The following is a 23061-nucleotide window of genomic DNA, read 5'->3' on the forward strand; positions in this document are numbered from 1 at the left end:
TGCTGTGAACCTCATATATTCCAACCACAGGTTGACATCTGAGAAACTGGCTTCTACAGCCATGACGTCTTCAAATGTGGGTTCAGACAAGGAGGAGATAACGTCTTTTCTCAACTGTTGGGAGTTATGGGGGTTTATTGGGGCATTTAGTACGTGTGGCGGAGGTGATTTTATACTAGCAACATCTTTGAGGAGAAATGGCCCCCGGTGTCCTTTATTAAGAGAATTAAAGTAAATATCCAAATGCAATGGTGTCCGCTCACCTCCGGAGGCAGATCTCCGACACACCTGTGCTGCCACGGACCCGCCGGTCCCGCCCCGGCTTCAACAGCGTATGGAAAGGAAGGATTGTCCGGCACCAGGTATGCTCTAAAAGATTACTTTTTATTCATGCCATAGCAGGGAAACAGACATCACAGGACTGTAGTAATCTGACGCGTTTCGCTCTCTCTTGAGCTTAAACGTAGACTCACGTTTAAGCTCAAGAGAGAGCGAAACGCGTCAGTTTACTACAGTCCTGTGATGTCTGTTTCCCTGCTATGGCATGAATAAAAAGTAATCTTTTAGAGCATACCTGGTGCCGGACAATCCTTCCTTTCCAATTAAAGTAAATACCTAGAATATATTTACCCGCATCTGATGGCGGGTAATGAGGGTGGGTAATGGATAGTACAATATTGGGACTGCTTTTAATAATAGACATTCTAGTTTTCAGGGGAAGACCCTGTGCATCCGTGCTGTTAGTTGCCTAGGTGTCATGTGGTGTATAGCCCCAGGATATGGATAAGCCAGGAAACAACTCTTGAGGATGTGAAGTTATACCATAGAACAGAGATCCCGCCCTCCCAAGTGTTGCCTACTTGCCCCTGAGTGCAGCTAATAGTCAATAAAGTCAATAAGGTTATTGACCATGATGGGAGCACCAGGCAATGTTGTTTCCACATGATTCCAGAACTCTTCAAACTTCGCTAGGAGATGGAGGTCAGGGCTGTCTGCCCCTGTTAGTACCTCTGGTTGGGTCTTCAGGTCAGGGCTGTCTGCCCCCGTTAGTACCTCTGGTTGGGTCTTCAGGTCAGGGCTGTCTGCCCCCGTTAGTACCTCTGGTTGAGTCTTCAGGTCAGGGCTGTCTGCCCCCGTTAGTACCTCTTGTTGGGTCTTCAGGTCAGAGCTGTCTGCTCCCGTTATTACCCCTTTCACTGCTTTCTTCTGGTACAGCTTGATCCTAGCGGCATGGATCCAGGTAGGGGAATCGTCAGTGAGTACAGCTGTGCGAGTTACTGCTACCACAGAGGTCGGGGGACCGTAGGAAAAGTCAGCCTGGGACTTCTTTCCTCACAGTGCTTTGACCAGCACTATGTCTCCCACTTCGAAGGGATGAGTTGGTTCCTGTGAAGAAAGAGGAGACTTCAAAGAGATTTTGTTCTCAATGTCTGACAGAGTTTGAATAAGTTGTGTGATGTATTGGTTCTTGATTTTGTCTAGGTCACCTTTTAGAGTCACCAAAGGTTTCTTTGCCCAAGGCGTGTGGAAGGGTCTACCCATGAGGATTTCAAAGGGGGACAGGCCAAGGGTCTTATGTGGGGTCATTCTAATTTCGGCTAATATGATGGGAAGTATTTCATTCCATTTTTCAAATGTTCCCCCTGTTGCTTTTCTTATTTTATCCTTGATTGTCAGATTCATCCTTTCTACTACCCCAGAACTCTGTGGTAGGGGATGTGGAATTTCCACTCTACCTGAAGGATTTTTACAAGTTCTTTAATGAGTTTGGAGGTGAAAGCTGGACCCTGATTACAAGTGGAAATCCCCATCGGGGGATGATGTGTTGTGTGAGTATGTGTGCAGTGGTTTTTGCATCTTCTCTCTTGGTAGGGAATACTTCAGGCCATCTGGAGAACATGTCTACGATGACCAGGGCATACTCTTTTTTCCCTTTTGGCATGTGGGTGTAGTCAATTTGTAGGTGAGTGAAAGGTGTTGTGGGGTACTGCAGGTGTTGGTGTTGTACACGGTGGTGTGGATTGGGGTTGTTCCTGAGACATACGAGGCAACATTTGATGTAGTTGTCTTCCAGTTGTTTTGAATTCATGATGTAAAAATGTTGAGAGAGGAGGGTGTGTGTGGTGGAGATGCTGTTGTGGCCTACTCCGTGGAAATGAGCAATAAAGACTGGGGCACTGTGTTGGGGTATGCACGGTTTCCCCTCTTTGTAGATCAATCCTGTTACAGGATTTTTCTGCAATACAGGATAACACCAATCATATTCCTCTTGTTAGGCAACAGAGGACTGGAGAGAGAGAAGAAGTTGCGTGTCTTCGAGTGAAGGAGGTGTAAGAACTGGTAACATCAGTGAGGCAGGTTGTCGTGTAGCAGACAGTTTGGCGGTGTGGTCTGCTAGAGCATTGCCCTTTGAAATGTGATCAGTCCCACATGTGTGTGCCCTACAGTGAATGGTGGCTAATTATGATGGTAGGGTAAGTGCATGTAAGAGATCATTGACAAGGGTGGAGTGGGAGATGGACTTTCCATCTGCTGCGACAAAGCCTCATCTTTGCCAGATAACTCCGTGGTCCCAAGCCACCCCATGGGCTTATTTGCTGTCAGTGTAAATGGTGACAGGTTTATTAGCAAAAAGTGTACAGGCTCTTGTGAGGGCGATGAGTTCTGCAGCTTGTGCGGACTGATAGGGGATGGACTGGGCCCGAGGACAATGTCAGGTAATTGGACAATAGCATAACCGGCATGGTAAACATTGTCATTGGGGCGGGTGCATGGCCCATCTACAAAGACTTCTGGAGCATCAGGTATGGGCAATGAGGAGAGGTCGGGTCTGGGTGAGGTGTCAGTGTGGATGACTTGCAAGCAGTCATGTGTGTCCGGCATTACATCATCATGATTTTTCAGGCCAATTAGTGCGTTGAGGATTGGAGCAGGGCCAGATGTAGGGGAGGCATACACAATTTTCAAGGATGGATTACTGAGTAGAATTACCTCATATCCAGAGAGCCGTTGTGCTGATATGTGTTGTGTATGTAGGCCTTTAAGGAGAGAGATAACATCATGAAAAGTGTACAAGGTAGTGTCATGTCCTAAAGTGAGGGTGGTAGCTAGTTCAACAATCATAGCACAGGCAACAAGAGCTCGCAGACATGCCGGCATCCCCTGTACGGAGACGGACATCACCTTTGAGAAAAAGGCACAAGAACGCAGTTTGCCTCTGTGAAACGGTGTCAGCACACCCACCATGGTTTTACAATTGTCTCGTGCATACATGTGAAAAGGCAAATTGCAATCTGGGAGGCCTAGCCCTGGACTTGTCATTAATGCACATTTCAAGTAATCAAAAGTTTGTACATGTCGGGGGACGATTTGATTAGATCTGGTTTGTCCGACAGGGTAACATCTCTAAAGCTTTTGTCATAATATGAGCAGTCAGGAATCCACTGCCTGCAGTAGTTTATCATACCCAGAAAAGATAGCATTTCCTTTCGGGTGCGCGGGGTGACCAGGCCCGCCACAGACTGGACCTAGACATACTCAGCTCCCTTTTTCCTTTTGTCAGGACAAAACCCAGATATTCAACCTTCTCAGAACTAGGGTTGAGCGGCATAGGCCATATTCGAATTCGCGAATATTCGCGAATATATGGTCGAATATTCGTCATATATTCGCGAATATTCGCATATTCGTTATATTCTCGTTTTATTTTCGCATATGCGAATATTTCGCGTATGCGAAAATTAACATATGTGAATATTAGCATATGCGAAAATTCGCTTATGCGAAAATTCGCATATGCGAAAATTCGTATATGCGAATTTTCGCACGCCAGTCTCACACAGTAGTATTACAGCCTTCTTTACACCACACAAGCTGCAAGCAGAGAGGGGCGATCACTGTGATGTGTACTGTGAAGAAAAAAAAAAAAAAAAACGAATATTCGTAATTACGAATATATAGCGCTATATTCGCGAAATTCGCGAATATGCGATATTCGCGAATAATATTCGAATTGCGAATATTCGCGAGCAACACTACTCAGAACACCACTGTAATTTTTTCTTTGACACCTTGCGTTCACACTTTCCTAGCCATTGCAACAAAGAAACACCATCCTCAAGGCAGGCCTCCTCAGAGAAACTACACAGTAACAAATCATCAACATATTGTAGGAGAACAGAACCCTGGGGGCGGGGTGCCATGATTTTAAAGTGATTTGAAGGACAATGCTGAATGCAACTGGTGAATCAGCATACCCCTGGGGCATTCTGCACCAGGTTAACTGTAGTCCCTCAAAGGAAAAGGCAAAAAGGAGTCTGGTCTCTTTGTCCACTGGGATCAAGAAGAAAGCTTTCTTCAGATCGAGGACAGAAAAATGAGTTGCCTGTGCTGGGATTGATGACAACAGTTGGGTGACATCAGGAACTATAGGGGCAATAGGCACAATTAGTCTGTGGATGGCTCTCAGATCTTGTACAAAACGGACAGTACCATTGGGTTTGGGGACTGGATTAATTGGAGTGCAGTAGGGAGAGACAGTATGTTCTAAAACTCCGATTTGTAGGAAATGTTTGATCATAGGGCGGATACCTTCGATTTTTTCAGGTGACAAGGGGTGCTGTTTTTGGTAGACAGGGCGAATGTCTGGTTTGAGTCTTGCCTTGTATGGTGTACAGTCAATGTGTCCCACATCATGGTCTCCATGTGACCAGACAATGGGGTCTACCTCAGATGGGATCTGAGCTGGGGACATAACAGTACAATGTCCAGTTGGATAATACCCTGCAGGTGTGACTACGGGTGTGAGGTCAGATGTGACATGTAACCCGGACGGGGATGCAGTGATATGTAATTTGAGTTTACATATGAGGTCTCTTCCCAGGAGGCTTACAGGACATTCAGGTATCATACGAAAGGAATGGAAGGTTAAATGGTCACCCTCGGGAGTACAGACTGGCAGAGGTTCGGTCAGGTAGGTTCTGGTTAAGATCCCATTGATTCCCATTGAGGGATCGGACTTCCTCAAGGGACCATGGTATAGATCCCTACACAGGACACTAGAAGTGGCGCCACTATCAATCATGAAGGGGGTCAGGCGGAGCCCTGCATACAACATGATGATAGGATTTTCATGCCATCTAGAAGTGACCTGTGTGAAAGTGGGGATACCGTCCTCCGGGCCCCGTCAATATGACTGGGGTTGAGTCTCTTGATTCTGCCAATCAATTGGGAAGCATGGAGTTGGGGCTTGCTTTTGTTGAGGGTTAGGGTTTTGGTTGTGACTGGATGGGTTATTTTGGGAATGATCTCTCCGGTTCGAGTAAGGACATGCCTTGGCCCAATGACCATCCTGACTGCAATTGAAACAGGGAGCGGATTTGTAAGGGGTCATGTCGTTGTCAGATTGTTGATGTGTGCCCCTTGTCTGTTGTTGTTTTTGCGTGGGTCTATTCTGTCTCTTATTGTGGTTATTTTGTGTGTGACGTCTATCATTGAAGGCATGTGTGGCTGTGGTTGAGACTTTCTTAATCTCAAAACATCCAGCTGACTCTTTCTCAAAGAGTTTATCCTCAAATTGTTTGAGGTCATCTGTGGTCCAGGAAGAAACATTCTGTTTGACTGACAGTATAACAGATGGCAGGAGATTATTGATAAACGTGGAGATCGCGAGCGGGTCATTTCCCAACAATGGAAGACCCGCCTCATGTGTCCAACAATCAAGAAAACGTTTCCAAAACTCGGTAACGCCCTCTCCTGGCTTCTGTTTGCAACTGACAGCAATGGGTAGAGATGATTTGGGTTTAAAGACCTCATACATATGTCGTGTAATTTCATCCCACATGCTTTGAACAGATTTTGGGTCAGTCATAATGTATTTCTGGACATCACCTGAATTATCAACATTGTTTATACTGGGAACAGTATATGTGTACCCAGAGTGTATGTGTACCTATTAAGGTGTCAGTTATTAATTTCATGTCTTCTTGAGTGTATTGGTGGCCGTTACAGGCCTTTTTTTAGATATTGTATTGTATCCAGGGGCGCAACGGTTGGTTTTGGACACTGTTTAATTATCCTATTAATATCTTCAATTTCAAAGGGTTTTTTCATTAGTTGGTTACCGACAGTAATAAAGGGCATGTCATGATTGAAAGGAACAACCTGTTTCCTATCTGTGCAACGTTTTACACTGTCGGCTAAGTTGGAGGGTGCCATCAGGGTATTAAAGGGTAAATTTATCTGTGATGAATTCCATGTGGTATTTAGTTCACTAGTTTCTTCTTGTGTATTCCCTTCATCATCAGTGTCTGACCTAGATGAATCTACAGTCTGAGATGATGGGGCGGTGGTCCGAGTGGCCACAGAGGCGGCCATGAGAGCCTCCTCATCCATTAGGACGGGATATAGACCTGTTTTGGTGTAGGACTTAGAGGGTGGTGCATAAGGGGGTGGTGATTTGTGCAAAATGCTTCTCATAAGGGTTCAGTTTAAGGCTTCTGCTTCTACCTGTTTGAACTCTGCTTTTAACATCTTGTGTTTTCTTATTTTATCACAGACTTTCCTTTCTTGTTGATGTAGGGATTCACAGTTTTTGGTGTCTTTTAGATGTTTTGGAGGAGAAGATTTTTTGGTTGGTCTATCATATCAGTGGGGCGCTATTGTTAACCACTGTATTCCTCCCTCTTTCATATATGCCATATCCCACCCAGGGTCGGGGCCAAAGTGTGGTCATGCATCAAAGTCCCCTAGACAGAGGCCTTTGATCATGTCCATGTGATATGGGTCATTACTCCCTTGTTGAGGAAATGGTATTCTAGCCTCCATGTATTCTGTCCATTCCGCTAAGTTATTAACCCAGGGTTTTACAAAGTAGTAATTGGTGCGACTCACACAGGCTACATACACTTTACATGTCTCTTTAATCTCAGGAGGAGGGAAACCAGTTTTTGAGAGAATGGTGCCCATTATCTGTGATATTTACTAATTATAACCCCTACCGGACCGGCTGTGCTGAACCGTGAAGGCTCCGACAATTCCTGTCAACGGTTAAGGAGAATGTCTTGGTCTCTTAGATAAATATCACAGAGGATGGAGGGTTGTTTATAGACTGTCCATCACTTGCTTTCACGGGTCACAGAGTTGCCTCTAGCCGGAGGGGTGGGGTGTCTTACGGATGTCTTAACAACTTACAATAAATATACAAACCAACTTATCAAATATCACTGAGTCTCTCTTGTACACTTACCACCCGAGAGAGATTCTCAGACATACAAATAATCTTAACACTTCTAAAAAGAGGTTGAAGGGTACAACAAACCAAGGTACTGAACAGAATTGGGTCTCCTAGACCGTGTTAAGTATACTAGGTTCAATTAACCCTTGCGTGTATCCCTGATACACAAAACAGTTAACCTTAGATGTACCCCGGGCACACTAAATAGTTAACATTAGCGTGTGTCCCTGACACACGACACGCTGTGGTCCCTGACACACAGGTAATTGTGTATCCCTGATGCACAATAAGTTTACAGAATCGAGATTTTGGACAGAGCCCTTGATCCAGGCAAAACAGACAATAGAGTCGATCTTACCGGAGCTTTAGGGGTTAACCTTCTCGATCCCGGAGCGAGCCCCCAGCTGAAAGGATCTGCTACTCCTCACTATATACCCCTGGCATATAGTGCCTTAGTTCCCCCTTGATTTGTGTCACCTTCTCTGGCGCCAGGAGAGCGTCTCCCTCATAGGAAAAATGACAAAAAGATATGAGAGAAAAACTCTACTTTATTGCATTAAGCATGAGTATAAAAAGGCAAAAGGCGTATTTAACATTGACCAATTAAAATGTAGACACATCTAAAAAGTGATATAATTGTTTTGATTTTACATGCTTTTTCCAAGGGTACATAACTAGCCAATTAGCAGATAGTGAATTTCTGTAGCCAGCAACTTTACTTACAGTAAATGTAACTTATTAGGAACGACCCTGAGAAGGCTGAGAACGAGAAGGAGATAAGAAAGAAAAAAAATAAAACAATAATAAAGGAGAACGCTTATGCAGCCTTCCACTAACTACAACTCACAGCATGCCCTGATACAACCTTTCAGTGTCTATTGTCAATAGTGTTGGCTAGAGCACATATTAAATCCACTTTATGTTTTCTTTCCCTATGGCTTTAAGCCTTTGGGTTTATAGTTTCTGGGTCATTTCTCTCTAGACAAGTTTCTCCATATGGGTTGTTCTTGATCCGGTTAATATTTCAATGTCTCTCCTTAATTTCTAGAATGGGTAGTGGGGGATAGTTTAGTGCAAGGTGGCATCACGCACTATTTTATAGGCCTGTTTCTTTATAGATTTAGGGGAGTATGTTCTGATTTTAGTTTTTCCTATTGCAGAAATTGTATAGTAATTGAATGGGTGAAGGGTGTATTAAGGTTTCATTTTAGTGAAAACTAAGCAAACATTCTATAATTTGTTTGGCTAATGGAGCTTCTGTTCAAGAAGTTCAAACAGGGCTGTTAGCATTTTCTTCCTGTATTATGCCCATAGGCAGAATGTTTTTTGCAGATTAGATGCTTTAATTTTTTGTGTCAAACAAAAGGGTTTATTGAAAACTTAGGTAGCAAAATACAAGTGCGCAAAATAGAGTGGTCTGAAGGGCGCAGCAAGAATACCATAATGTATGCAAAAGGCAAACAAAATATACATAAGACTCCAGGCAAAAGGAAGTGGGAGTGGGAGGGCAAACCAGGGGATATGGTCAGGAGGTCAGGGAAGAAAGGGTTGTCAAGTGCAGGTCATAAACTACTAATACAGATAAACAGAGGTGTATACATAAAATATAACACGCACAACATACATTCAAAGGTGTAAATAGAAGGAGGCATCATCAGAATGCGGAGACTTTAGCCAGGGTTGGCAAACTTTACGAAAGAGATCTAAGGGATCATCCCACACTGCTGACATTTTCTCTGACAACATGATTCACCACCGAGAATGAGAACAGAGGGGACTGCCATGAAAACCGACTGGAGAGAATAGCGAGAGAGGAGAGCAGCAGAAGGCAAGAAGTCAGTAATGGGAGTGGAGAGCCACATCAGGGAACAGCTACTGAAGAAAAGGCCAGAGGCCTTGAAACGCGTCTAGAAAATTATACTACCATTGAGAACAAGCCTCACACTGTATGCCAACAGGATATCTCCAACTATTGACTTGCAACAGCTGGATGCCCCCAGCTTTGAGACCACCATCATCCGCTCACGTCTAGTGCATCAGAGACACGAGGAACGCCGGTCACCGCTCCCACATCGATACTTTCTACTTCCTCCAATTGCGGCAACCACGTCCCCAGTGGGCGGTCAGCTCTCCGTGCCAGCCGCCATACCGACACAGCATCTACTTACCTGCAGACGGCACCCTCCTTTGAGCCGGACGCCTCCGTGCCAGCCCGACCGCACTTCCACAAGATCTCAACTGGTGAGCGGTGCCGTGCACCACAACTTTCCTCTAGTGTATATACATTTACAATAACGGAAACATTCGATATCAGTGACTGTTACAGTGTATCTATCCGGATACATTCTATCTACAACGCTACACACTCTAACAGAGAACTGAGAACTTATGTTTTAACGTATCATTTCCTCTATTCACAAATTGCTCATTCACCTAGTTGGCTTCAGTATATACATGTTCTCGCATTAACATACTTTTTTTTTATTTCACATTTTTTAATTTTTGTTACATTTATTTTTATCTTTCATTTACTTTTATTTTAATGTTGTAAGCTCCTGTGCCTGATGCTTGGGCCCCGCTAAGGTATCAGAAAGCCCCCACATTTTACATATACTTTATACACCTTCCACTAATTAAAATAAAGTTTATTTTTATTGGATCCTACCTCTCCTTTTTCTTTCTTTCTATATTCAATTCCCTTGAGGACTGGTTTTTAATTGATTAATATCAATTATTCGTACATTTATTTATTTGATTAGGCCTTTCTTGGGTGAAGGCATCACCTTTAACCTCGGGTAACCTATATCCAAGTGAGCTGCACAAATTTTCTTTTTTTTTAAGCTCTGTATCATACCTTTTCCTGGCAGGAGAAAGTGGACATTCCATAGCAGGGGCAACGTCACTGAAGCCCATTAGAGCTGTGCCTCTCCATGCCCCACACGTACTTCCTGAGTCTGGCCTCCTGCCAGGCCGGGAGGAGACCAAACTAACTGCTTGATTTGTGCAGGGAACAAAACAAAGCAACCTAGTGGATTTTTTCAATCACATTAAAAGCATAAGGCCGGGTCTCCACTGAGTAATTTTTCGCAAAAACGCTGTTAAAAACGCCCATTTTGCCGCATGGCGTTTTTTTGGGCGAAAAAACGCTGCGGCCAGATGCTAGCTGTAAGTCTATAGGAAACTGCAGAAACCCATATCCACTTGGCATTTTTGAGTTTGGCGTTTTTTTAATCCTTTTGGCGTTTTTTAGTGATTTTGGTCAAAAACGCTGGATTTCAAAAACATCTGCTTGCTGAGGGTCTGGCGTTTTTTTTCGCAAAAACGTTGCGTTTACCCTCCATAGAAGTCTATGGGAATGAAAAAACGCAAAGAAAAACGCTATGTGGGTTTTAACTTTGGCGTTTTTGCAGGCGGTTTTTAATCTTTTTTGGACTATAGCGATCCAAAAAAGTGAGGGAGATACCTTTTTTATTAAAATTTCATAGGGTAACATAAAAAAAAAAAATGATAAAAAATAAACATTAGTGTTAGAAAAAATTGTATCTAACGAAATGTATATTTTTTTATAAAGAAATTTTATTTAATTTTGAAACAGTAAGCAATTTATGTGGGCGGGCAGGGCACTAAAATGTATCCGACAATTATAAAAATATAGTGTATGTGAGTGTCTTTAACTTTTTCATTAATTTTTAGGTAGTACTACTACTCCCATTATGGACCACACTGTTCCATGATAGGAGTAGTAGTACTTTGACTCACTGTCAGATCGCCCGGCTGTCACATTTGTCAGCCACGGCGATCCTCCTGTATACTACATAGGCTGGCCGCTCTCCTCTGGTCCCCTGTACTGCCGTATATTTACAAATATTCATATTTCCCGCTGAGATGTGATTGGCCAGAGGGTTCTAGCCAATCACAAATGTCTGGGAAATATGAATATTAGGACATATACGGCAGGGACAGCAGCCGGCCGGATCTATACTTTAAACAGGATGATCGCAGCTGATGTCTAGAGTGACATCAGCTGTGATAATTTCTACTACTACCCCCAACATGGAGCACACACTGCTCCATGATGGGAGCTGTAGTACCTGCATTAATAGATCGCAACAAGCGTCACCTCTGACACCTGTTGCGATCTGTAAAAGTACTACAGCTCCCATCATTGAGCACAGTGTGCTCCATGTTGGGAGTAGTAGTAGAAATGATCACAGCTGATGTCACTCTAGACATCAGCTGCGATCATCCTGTTTAAAGTATAGATCCGTCCGGCCGCTCTTCTAAGGTCCCTGCCGTATATGTCCTAATATTCATATTTCCCAGACATTTGTGATTGGCTAGAACCCTCTGGCCAATCACATCTCAGCGTCAAATATGAATATTAGTAAATATACGGCAGTACAGGGTACCAGAGAAGAGCGGCCAGCCTATACAGTATACAGGAGGATCGCCGTGGCTGACAAATGTGACAGCCGGGCGATCTGACAGGGAGTCAAAGTACCACTACTCCTATCATGGAACAGTGTGTTCCATGATGGGAGTAGTAGTACTACCTAAAAAATGTAAAAAATAAAGGTTAAAAAGTCAAAAAAACACAAATACACTTTATTAAACACATTATTAAAAACATCCTTTTTTTTACATCCCTACAGCATCCTTTTTTTTATTTATTTTTTTTGGTACCCAACAAAGGGTACCAAAAAAATGCCAAAGTGCAAAAAAAAGCTATTTCCACATAAAGCCTCAAACGCAAGAAAAAACGTCAGAAAAAAAGCCAAGAATGCAGGGCAGTTTTTTGGGAGTTTTTTCTGGCGTTTTTTTGGACAAAAAAAAACCACTGCAAAAAACTCAGTGGAGACCCAGCCTAAAAAAGGTTAATAATTTTAACAGCAAGTAAATAGCAAAATGCCTTTACATAAGGAACATTATATTAAAAGTTTAGTTTGGTGACAGGTACTATTTAACCCCTTCCCGACCTATGACATACCTGTACGTCATGGGTGGCAAGGTGTTCCCGACCCATGACATACAGGTACGTCATGAACATTTTTGCCGCTACTCGCGGCACCCCGCAGCGCCCGGAAAGATGGTGGCTATCACTGATAGCCAGCCATCTTACCATGCGACCACGGGGGGGTTTCATCCCCCACCCCCCCCCAGCGATCGCTGCTATCAGCTGGTCAAATCTGACTAGCTGATAGCAGCGTTTCGCTATGAAAATACTTAGCAGCGCGGTGTGTGAGTCCCGATCACGGGGATCGGGACACACACCGCTCTGCTAAGTGTCCCTGACCCGTCCCCCGGCGTCACTTACCCGTCCGAGCGGTGTCCCGAGCGGTCCCGGCGGCGAGCGGCGTCCTCCAGGCGGTCCCGGCGGCGCTGCGTCCCAGCGGTGAGTTTCCGGCAGCAGTGCGGCATCTTCATTGGCAGCCTCTGGGAGTTTCAAAACTGCGACTCCCAGCATGCCCAGACAGCCTTTGGCTTTCTGGGCATGCTGGGAGTTGTAGTTTTGCAACATCTGGGGGTCCTCAGTTTGGAGACCACTGTATAATGGTCTCCAATCTGTGCTGTTCCAGATGTTGCAAAACTACAAATCTCAGCATGCTCAGTCTGTCCAGGCATGCTGGGAGTTGTAGTTCTCTAACATCTGGAAGAGCACAGATTGGAGACCATTATACAGTGGTCTCCAAACTGTGGACCTCCAGATGTTGCAAACTACAACTCCCAGCATGCCCAGACTGCCCAAGCATGCTGGAAGTTGTAGTTCGGCAACATCTGATCCTTCAGATATTGCCGAACTACAACTTCCAGCATGCCTGGGCAGTCTGGGCATGCTGGGAGTTGTAGTTTTGCAACAACTGGAGGCACACTAGTTGGAAAACATTGTCCGTTTCCTACCTCAGTGCCTCCAGCTGTTGCAATTGTTGCAAAACTATAACTCCCAGCATGCACTGACAGACCATGCATGCTGGGAGTTGTAGTTTTGCAACAGCTGGAGGCACACTGGTTTGGAAACACTAAGTTTGGTTGCAAAACACTTGAAAGTTTATTACTTAACTTAGTGTTTCCAAACCAGTGTTCCTCCAGCTGTTGCAAAACTACAACTCCCAGCATGCACGGACAGCCAAAGGGCATGCTCGGAGTTTGCAACAGCTGGATGTTTGCCCCCTCCCCCCAATGTGAATGTACAGGGTACACTCCCATGGGCGGAGGTTTACAGTGAGTGCTGCAAGTTTGAGATGGCGCAAATTTTGCGCTGCAGCTCAAACTCCCAGTGGCAAACTTGCTGTGAACCTCTGCCCATGTGACTGTACCCTAAAAACACTACACTACACTAACACTAACCTAAAATAAAAAGTAAAAAACACTACATATACACATACCCCTACACAGCCCCCCCCCCCAATAAAAAAATGAAGAAACATCTGGTACGCTACTGTTTCCAAAACGGAGCCTCCAGCTGTTGCAAAATAATAACTCCCAGTATTGCCGGACAGCCATTGACTGTCCAGGCATGCTGGGAGTTTTGCAACAGCTGGAGGCACCCTGTTTGGGAATCATTGGCATAGAATACCCCTATGTCCACCCCTATGCAAATCCCTAATTCAGGCCTCAAATGCGCATGGCGCTCTCTCACTTTGGAGCCCTGTCGTATTTCAGGGCAACAGTTTTGGGACACATATGGGGTATCGCCGTACTCGGGAGAAATTGACTTACAAATTTTGAGGGGCTTTTTCTTCTTTAACCCCTTATGAAAAGATGAAGTTGGGGTCTACACCAGCATGTTAGTGTAAAAAAATAAATTTTCTACACTGACATGCTGGTGTTGCCCTATACCTTTCATTTTCACAAGAGGTAAAAGGGAAAAAAGACCCTCTAAATTTGTAATGCAATTTCTCCCGACTACGGAGATACCCCATATGTGGGCGCAAAGTGCTCTGGGGGCGCACAACAAGGCCCAGAAGGGAGAGTGCACCATGTACATTTGAGGCGATTTGCACAGGGGTGGCTGATTGTTACAGCAGTTCTGACAAACGCAAAACAATAAATATCCATATGTGACCCCATTTTGGAAACTACACCCCTCACGGAATGTAATAAGGGGTGCAGTGAGCATTTACACCCCACTGGTGTATGACAGATTTTTGGAACAGTGGTCTGTGAAAATGAAAAATAAAATTTTTGATTTGCACAGTCCACTGTTTCAAATATCTGTCAAACGCCAGTGGGGTGTAAATGCTCACTGCACCCCTTATTAAATTCCATGAGGGGTATAGATTCCAAAATGGTGTCACATGTGGGGGGGTCCACTGTTCTGGCACCATAGGGGCTTCCTAAATGGGACATGCCCCCCAAAAACCCTTTCAGAAAAACTCACTCTCCAAAATCCCATTGTCGCTCCTTCCCTTCTGAGCCCTCTACTGCGCCCGCCGAACACTTTACATATGCATGAGGTATTTCCTTACTCAAGAGAAATTGGGTTACAAATTTTAGGGTGATTTCTCTCCTTTTACCCCTTGTAAAAATTCAAAAATTGGGTCTACAAGAAAATGCGAGTGTAAAAAATGAAGATTTAGAATTTTCTCCTTCACTTTGCTGCTATTCCTGTGAAACACCTAAAGGGTTAAAACACTTACTGAATGTCATTTTGAATACTTTGGGGGGTGCCGTTTTTATAATGGGGTCATTTATGGGGTATTTCTAATATGAAGACCCTTAAAATCCACTTCCAACCTGAACTGGGTGCTGAAAAATTCCGATTTTGAAAATCTTGAGAAAAATTGGAAAATTGCTGCGGAACTTTGAAGCCCTCTGGTGTCTTCCAAAAGTAAAAACTTTTTTATGCAAACATAAAGTAGACATATTGTATATGTGAAGCAATATGTAATTTATTTGGAATATCCATTTTCCTTTGAAGCAGAGACTTTCAAAGTTAGAAAAATGCAAAATTTTCTAAATTTTCATGATATTTTTAGATATTTTACCAAGAAAGGATGCAAATATCAGTGAAATTTTACCAATAACATAAAGAAGAATATGTCACGAAAAAAAATCTCGGAATCAGAATGATAAGTAAAAGCATTCCAGAGTTATTAATGTTTAACCCCTTAAGGACTCAGCCCATTTTGGCCTTAAGGACTCAGACAATTTAATTTTTACGTTTTCATTTTTTCCTCCTCGCCTTCTAAAAATCATAACTCTTTTATATTTTCATCCACAGACTAGTATGAGGGCTTGTTTTTTGCGCGACCAGTTGTCCTTTGTAATTACATCACTCATTATATCATAAAATGTATGGCGCAACCAAAAAACACTATTTTTGTGGGGAAATGAAAACGAAAAACGCAATTTTGCTAATTTTGGAAGGTTTTGTTTTCACGCCGTACAATTTATGGTAAAAATGACATGTGTTCTTTATTCCGAGGGTCAATACGATTAAAATGATACCCATTATTATATACTTTTATATTATTGTTGCGCTTAAAAAAAATCACAAACTTTTTAACCAAATTAGTACGTTTATAATCCCTTTATTTTGATGACCTCTAACTTTTTTATTTTTCCGTATAAGTGGCGGTATGGGGGCTCATTTTTTGCGCCATGATCTGTACTTTTTTTGATACCACATTTGCATATAAAAAACTTTTAATACATTTTTTATAATTTTTTTAAATAAAATGTATTAAAAAAGTAGGAATTTTGGACTTTTTTTTATTTTTTTTCGTTCACGCTGTTCACCGTACGGGATCATTAACATGTTATTTTAATAGTTCGGACATTTATGCACGCGGCGATACCAAATATGTCTATAAAAAATGTTTTTTACGCTTTTTGGGGGTAAAATAGGAAAAAACGGACGTTTTACTTTTTTATTGGGGGAGGGGACTTTTTTTTACTTTTACTTTTACATTTTTTTTTACACTTGAATAGTCCCCATAGGGGACTATTCATAGCAATACCATGATTGCTAATACTGATCTGTTCTATGTATAGGACATAGAACAGATCAGTATTATCGGTCATCTCCTGCTCTGGTCTGTTCGATCACAGACCAGAGCAGGAGACGCCGGGAGACGCACGGAGGAAGGAGAGGGGACCTCCGTGCGGCTTTATGAATGATCGGATCCCCGCAGCAGCGCTGCGGGCGATCCGATCGTTCATTTAAATGGCGAACTGCCGCAGATGCCGGGATCTGTATTGATCCCGGCACCTGAGGGGTTAATGGCGGACGCCCGCGAGATCGCGGGCGTCGGCCATTGCCGGCGGGTCCCTGGCTGCGATCAGCAGCCGGGATCAGCCGCGCATGACACGGGCATCGCTCCGATGCCCGCGGTTATGCTTAGGACGTAAATGTACGTCCTGGTGCGTTAAGTACCACCTCACCAGGACGTACATTTACGTCCTGCATCCTTAAGGGGTTAAAGTGACAGTGGTCAGATTTTCAAAAAATGCCCAGGTCATGAAGGTGAAAATGGGCTGTGTCATGAAGGGGTTAAAGAAAGGGTTAGTAAAAGAAGTTATAGAGGACATTTTGTCATAGTCTGTATTTGATATAGTCTGTATAGTTTATATATTTTTGGTATAGTTTGGTATAGAATGTATGTCTCTTTTTAATAGGAACTCTGGCAGCTAACAATTTCTAACTGTTTGGGAATGCTGCTGGAACTGAGGGTATTGGAAGATACTGGAGGGGAAGGCGTGCATCCAAACAACAAATTACGGTATACGTAAATGCAATTTGGTTTTGCCAGTGTGATGAATTCCATGCGTTCTGGATGATTTTGCGTTGGCTTCTCCCCTCAACTCTTCGGATATTACTGAACACACAGCCAAACTGAGGACGCACACACCTCCCTTTAGTGAAGAGAGAAGGGAGCAACAAGCAGCTCTGAGGGTGCGAATCATTCAGTGCTTAGCTCCGCCCCCAGTAGCAGAAACATACAAGGATTACGATTTTTTAATAGACGTAATTTACAAATCTGTTTAACTTTCTGGAGCCAGTTGATATGAAAGAAAAAATAATAATTCCACTGATGTACCCCTTAAAGGACATCTGCAGCGTTACAAACACTTATCCTCTATCCTCAAGATGGGGGATGTGTTTGATCGCAGGGGGTCCAAACGCTGGGGCCCCCGGTGATCTCCTGTACGGGGCCACGGCTCTCCCGTGCAGGGGGCGTGCCAGCCGCAGAATGACGTTGCGGTCGGCACGCCTCCTCCATACATCCCTATGGGAGAGGCGGGGAGGCAGCGTTTGTGCCTCCCCGCATCCCCCATAGAACTGTATGGGGACGGGGAGGAGACGGGGCATCACCGTCGACCTCTAGGTCAACGCAACATCACCATGAGCGCTTATGGCGGCGCCCCTTTAGGGAAATAGGGGGGGGGGGGTCCCAGTGGTCGGACCCCCGCGATCAAACACTTATCCCCTATACTGTGGATAGGGTATAAGTGTAATGCCGCTGCAGTTGTCCTTTAACAACGTTTGACAGCTTTTCCTGTTTTTTTTTTTTCTCCATATATCTAGGAATTTTCTTTTGTTTTGCATTTATTTTACCATATAATGTATTCAGAAATTGAAAACTTAAATGAATTGTGGGCAGAAATGGGGGGAAAAAATATTTTATTAATTTAGACTTTTGCAAATCTGGTGATATCAATTATGTTTATTTTTTATATTGTAAATTGGAAAAGGATTTTTGTTTGTTTTTTTACTTGTAATTATGATTTTTTTTATTTTTAAAACTTTTAGGGCCTATTTGCATGGTGGAATTTATGAGCAGCATCCAGTGGAAAAATTCTGCTTGTTAATTCCTGTGCAGCAGCTTCCTATTGTTTTCAATAGGATTCTGCTGTGCTGTGCACATGGCAGAATTTCCGTGGTGGAAAATTCTGCCGCAGAAATTCAAATTCCGCAGTGAATTCTTTTAAAGTAATCAGCTCAGAATGTCTCGCACAGAGGGCATCATTTACTAAGAGTGTAGGGTTTTTACTAGTGTGAAATGTTGTTTCAGACTTGTAGGATTCCACTGTATTTACTATGGGGATCACAGATTTACGGGAAGTCGGGAACATTTTCTGACTGTTTTTTTCTAGGTTGAAATTTCCAGCCATTTATTCACAGGATTTTCTGTGAATTCAATAGTAAATAAGTTGGGTTGCGAAACCACGCCCCTTGTGGGGTCGGGAGGTTACGCCCTATTTGTGACAGACCACGCTCCCTTTTCGGCTTTTCACAATGCAATGTCGGGTTAGTTGGATTTTCCCGGTGCACACTATCGCACACTGTCTGAGACATGTCTCAGACAGTCTTAACCCCTTAAGGACCAAGGACGTACCGGTACGTCCTTGGTCCTGCTCTTCTGATATAACGCGGGGTTACACAGTAACCCCGCGTCATATCATGGCGGGCCCGGCGTCATAGTGAAGCCGGGACCCGCCTCTAATAGCGCGCAGCGCCGATCGCGGCGCCGCGCGCTATTAACCCTTTAGCCGCGCGCTCAAAGCTGAGCCGCGCGGCTAAAAGTGAAAGTGAAAGTTCCCGGCTAGCTCAGTCGGGCTGTTCGGGATAGCCGCGGCTAATCGCGGCATCCCGAACAGCTGACAGGACAGCGGGAGGGCCCCTTCCTGCCTCCTCGCTGTCCGATCGCCGAATGACTGCTCAGTGCCTGAGATCCAGGCATGAGCAGTCATCCGGCAGAATCGTTGATCACTGGTTTCTTATGAGAAACCAGTGATCAACATAGAAGATCAGTGTGTGCAGTGTTATAGGTCCCTAAGGGACCTATAACACTGCAAAAAAAAAGTGAAAAAAAAAAGTGAATAAAGATCATTTAACTCCTCCCCTATTAAAAGTTTGAATCACCCCCCTTTTCCAATAAAAAAAAAAACACAGTGTAAATAAAAATAAAAATAAACATATGTGGTATCACCGCGTGCGGAAATGTCCGAATTATAAAAATATATCATTAATTAAACCGCTCGGTCAATGGCGTGCGCGCAAAAAAATTCCAAAGTCCAAAATAGTGCATTTTTGGTCACTTTTTATATCATTTAAAAATGAATAAAAAGTGATCAATAAGTCCTATCAATGCAAAAATGGTACCGTTAAAAACTTCAGATCACGGCGCAAAAAATGAGCCCTCATACCGTCCCATACACGGAAAAATAAAAAAGTTATAGGGGTCAGAAGATGACAATTTTAAACGTATTAATTTTCCTGCATGTAGTTATGATTTTTTCCAGAAGTCCGACAAAATCAAACCTATATAAGTAGGGTATCATTTTAATCGTATGGACCTACAGAATACATATCAGGTGTCATTTTTACCGAAAAATGTACTACGTAGAAACGGAAGCCCCCAAAAGTTACAAAACAGCGTTTTTTTTTCAATTTTGTCGCACAATGATTTTTTTTCCCGCTTCACCATAGATTTTTGGGCAAAATGACTGACGTCATTACAAAGTAGAATTGGTGGCGCAAAAAATAAGCCATCATATGGATTTTTAGGTGTAAATTTGAAAGAGTTATGATTTTTTAAAGGCAAGGAGCAAAAAACGAAAATGCAAAAACGGAAAAACCTCCGGTCCTTAAGGGGTTAAACATGTCTCAGACACTATACACCAAAATAACTTGGAAAAAACAGACAAAACTAGTGGGTTTTAGCTTAGTAAATGAGGGCCAGAATGTCTCTGGGAGGATATTCTGCCATGTAAATGGGCCTTTAGGTTACTTCACCAATGTAGAAATTTCCCAATAGTTAAAATCCACATACACAGACATGATGTCACCATTGATGTAGCAGGTGCGAATTATATCAAACACCAAGGACAACCCCCTGATCCTATGCCAATAATTGATCAATACATCAAAGAAAGAAAAAAGCGTATGTAGATCCAATAGCAAAAAGGATCACATTTTATTAGTACATAAATGCACAAAAAAACAGACAATTAAAAAATATACAATATAGTAGTAGAGATACAACTCCGTAATCACAGAAGCAGGAAGGGGGTCTGGTATTGGCTCACAATGCTTGTAGTGACATAAAGCTATAAATATAAATATATGGGGAGACCCACAGATAATTAAGTGCCCATGATAAGTATGAAAAATAGTAAACCTGGTAAAAGGGTTGAACCCAAGGTGCCTGCTCTTTAATAAGGTGCATACAAAAAGAAGGTAGTTCCCCAGTAACTAACAGTAACAAGCTAAGCTAAGAGCCCAACAGAGGTTGCCGGGCTAGAATGGTGAGTAATGATGCGCTGCAGCCGAGGGGCTGGCGCAGCCGTAGTGCGATCCCGGCCGGGTATCGCAAACACATGCACATATGCGTCGGGCTAAATATTGTGACGCATGTGCATATGCATCGTGATCTGACGTCGGGACAATAAACCCGATGTCAACAGTGTCAGATTTGGCCTTGGTGCCTTGGAGCAGCCCACAAGAGCAAAGAATGCCCACAGGGACAGGTTGAGCAATACCTAGAGAGTAACATATGGTACAGTATATTAGCAAACACCCAGGTAACGAGACAAAGACCGGCACTGATGTCTCAGGTATAGGCAATCTCTAACAGGCTCTGGCAGTCAGCCACAAAACACAGCGCTACAGGGGAGCAGGTTCCTGACTGTAACAAAACGGGGTGCTCAATCCTCTAGAGCAAAACATGCATAGTTCATAGTACAAAAAGAAAGGTGAGGAGGCCCTCACGGTTTTAAGGTGCAGCAGGTTTCTTTATTTTCGGTGCAAACTGAAGCAGAGTAGCATCAGAGGGACGCCATCACAGGTGGGCTCCTCAAGTGCACCTGTGTACTTGTGTTGGCGTCACGCTGATGCTGCTCTGCTTCAGTTTGCACCGAAAATAAAGAAACGTGCTGCACCTTAAAACCGTGAGGGCTTCCTCACCTTTCTTTTTGTACTATGTACAGTATATTAGTCAGAGACAGTCAGTCAATATGGGGCAGCACATAGGCACCAATGCAGTATATATATATAAACCAAAATAAAATGTCCATAGGGTCCAATAGGGCATTGTGAAGAGATGGTATATACAGAATACATTAACCTACTCAGCAGATAGTGAGGGGCCCCTAACCAGTGAAATATAGGGCCAACCAGTAATGACATACCAGTCCTCCTTCCTGCCTCTATGATTATGAAGTTGTATCTCTATTACCTCTCTACTATAGTTTATATGTTTTTAATTGTCTGTTTTTTTGTGCATTTATGTACTAATAAAATGGGATACTTTTTGCTATTGGATCTACATATACTTTTTTCTTTCTTTGAGGTGTGAATCATAGTAAACAGCCAGCACTCGGAATGTATGGGGTGGGCTCCTCTCCTGAACCCATGCCTTATAGAGTCCAATGTCTTCTACTATTTCTTGTCAATGGTGTGATACTGCTACTGTCTGTGGTTTTTGAGTATTTATTATTTTTATCTGCTTTTTCGTTTCTGTTTCTTGGAGCACTAGGGTTTAGGGAATTATTGCCATGAAGCAAGGCTTGTTGTGGTGGTTTATTATTGGAGCATGTCAGGGCAAGGTTGGGTTCCTTTTTTTTTTATTTGCTCATAGATCTAAAACTGATCAGATGGATAAAGGCAGCAGGACATGCCTAATGGAAACTGTCATGTGGAAGACATAATGCAATTCTGCAGGCAGCGTGTTATAGAACAGAAGAAGCTGAACAGATTGAAATATAATGGGGATAGTTCCAGGACAACTTGGCATGTATTCATGTAAATTTTTTGTTCATTCTGGGCTAAATAGTCATATGGGTGGTCCTACTTAGTGATTGACAACTAACTCTGCACAATTATACAGATATGTATGGACCTCCCACATGACAACTTAACCCAGAATAATTGACAAGTTATCCATGGCTAACAAAACGTTATACTTTTCTGCTTAGTTTGTTCTAAGAATGTCTGTAGTTTGGACTTCATTCTCTGTGACAGGTTCCCTTTAAAAGAGATTAACTGCTCCCACATTTGTTTCTGTTAGCATAGTGTACCAAAGCCTACTACATTTTAAAGGAACAGACCAAACATACTGACTAGTATACTATGTATTCTATTTTAGTCATTCACCATGTTGTAGGTATACAGTATGTTGATTGTAGATAGAGATGGGCTAGCCGAATCCTGCAGACCTGGATTCAACCCAAACTTTTGGATTTTTCCAGCTCACTGAACACTCGATTTTTGACCGGTTTGGCTCGCGTGAGCCAAAAAAACAGAAAGCATGTTTTTTTGGCGGGCAGAACAAGCAGGGGGGGCAGGGGGCGGTAAGATGATGTAGGGAAAGCAGCAGATCAAATGTTAACCCAGGTCTATCATGTGATTTGCTGCTTACTGTGTCAATCAAGCAGAAACGCCAATAGGAAACAGCCAGGGACACACATAAAAGGGCACTGACGTTACCCACAGTGTTCAGAGTGCTCGGAACTTCTGCCGAGAGGAGACAGAAGGGAGAGAGACATAGGGACAGTTAGTGGTTAGAAAGATGGAGATACAGATTAGAAAGAGAAAGATAGCTAGATAAAGATTAGAAAGATAGACCTTGTGTGTGTGTCGACAGGCGTCAATCCCCATACAAGAAACCTACAGAGGCTTCTATACAGCAGACAAGCCTCTAAAGTGCTCATCTTTTGCTACCACAAATCCAAAGCCTTTTTCAAGACTCATACCTGCAAATACCTGAATTGCATAGTGTTCCTCAACCAGCTACAGTAGCCAGTGCCGTGATCTAGCCTGTATTTCTGTTGCATTTTATATAGTTTCGCAAAAACCGTCAGTATGTATTGTGCAGTAATCTCAG

General features: G+C 43.2%; 1 long non-coding RNA gene across 1 annotated transcript; it reads right to left on the reverse strand.

The window, feature by feature from the left end:
• Nucleotides 1-786: 786 nt before the first annotated feature.
• On the reverse strand, nucleotides 787-7739 carry LOC130277599 (uncharacterized). Its single transcript, XR_008845487.1, has 3 exons — nucleotides 7593-7739; nucleotides 1189-1386; nucleotides 787-1098 (listed from the first exon to the last, which is right to left on the reverse strand). It is a non-coding gene; the product is annotated as an uncharacterized LOC130277599 (long non-coding RNA).
• Between the last annotated feature and the right edge of the window lie 15322 nt (nucleotides 7740-23061).

The sequence above is a fragment of the Hyla sarda genome, chromosome 6, assembly GCF_029499605.1.
Source record: "Hyla sarda isolate aHylSar1 chromosome 6, aHylSar1.hap1, whole genome shotgun sequence".
Classification (NCBI taxonomy): domain Eukaryota; kingdom Metazoa; phylum Chordata; class Amphibia; order Anura; family Hylidae; genus Hyla; species Hyla sarda.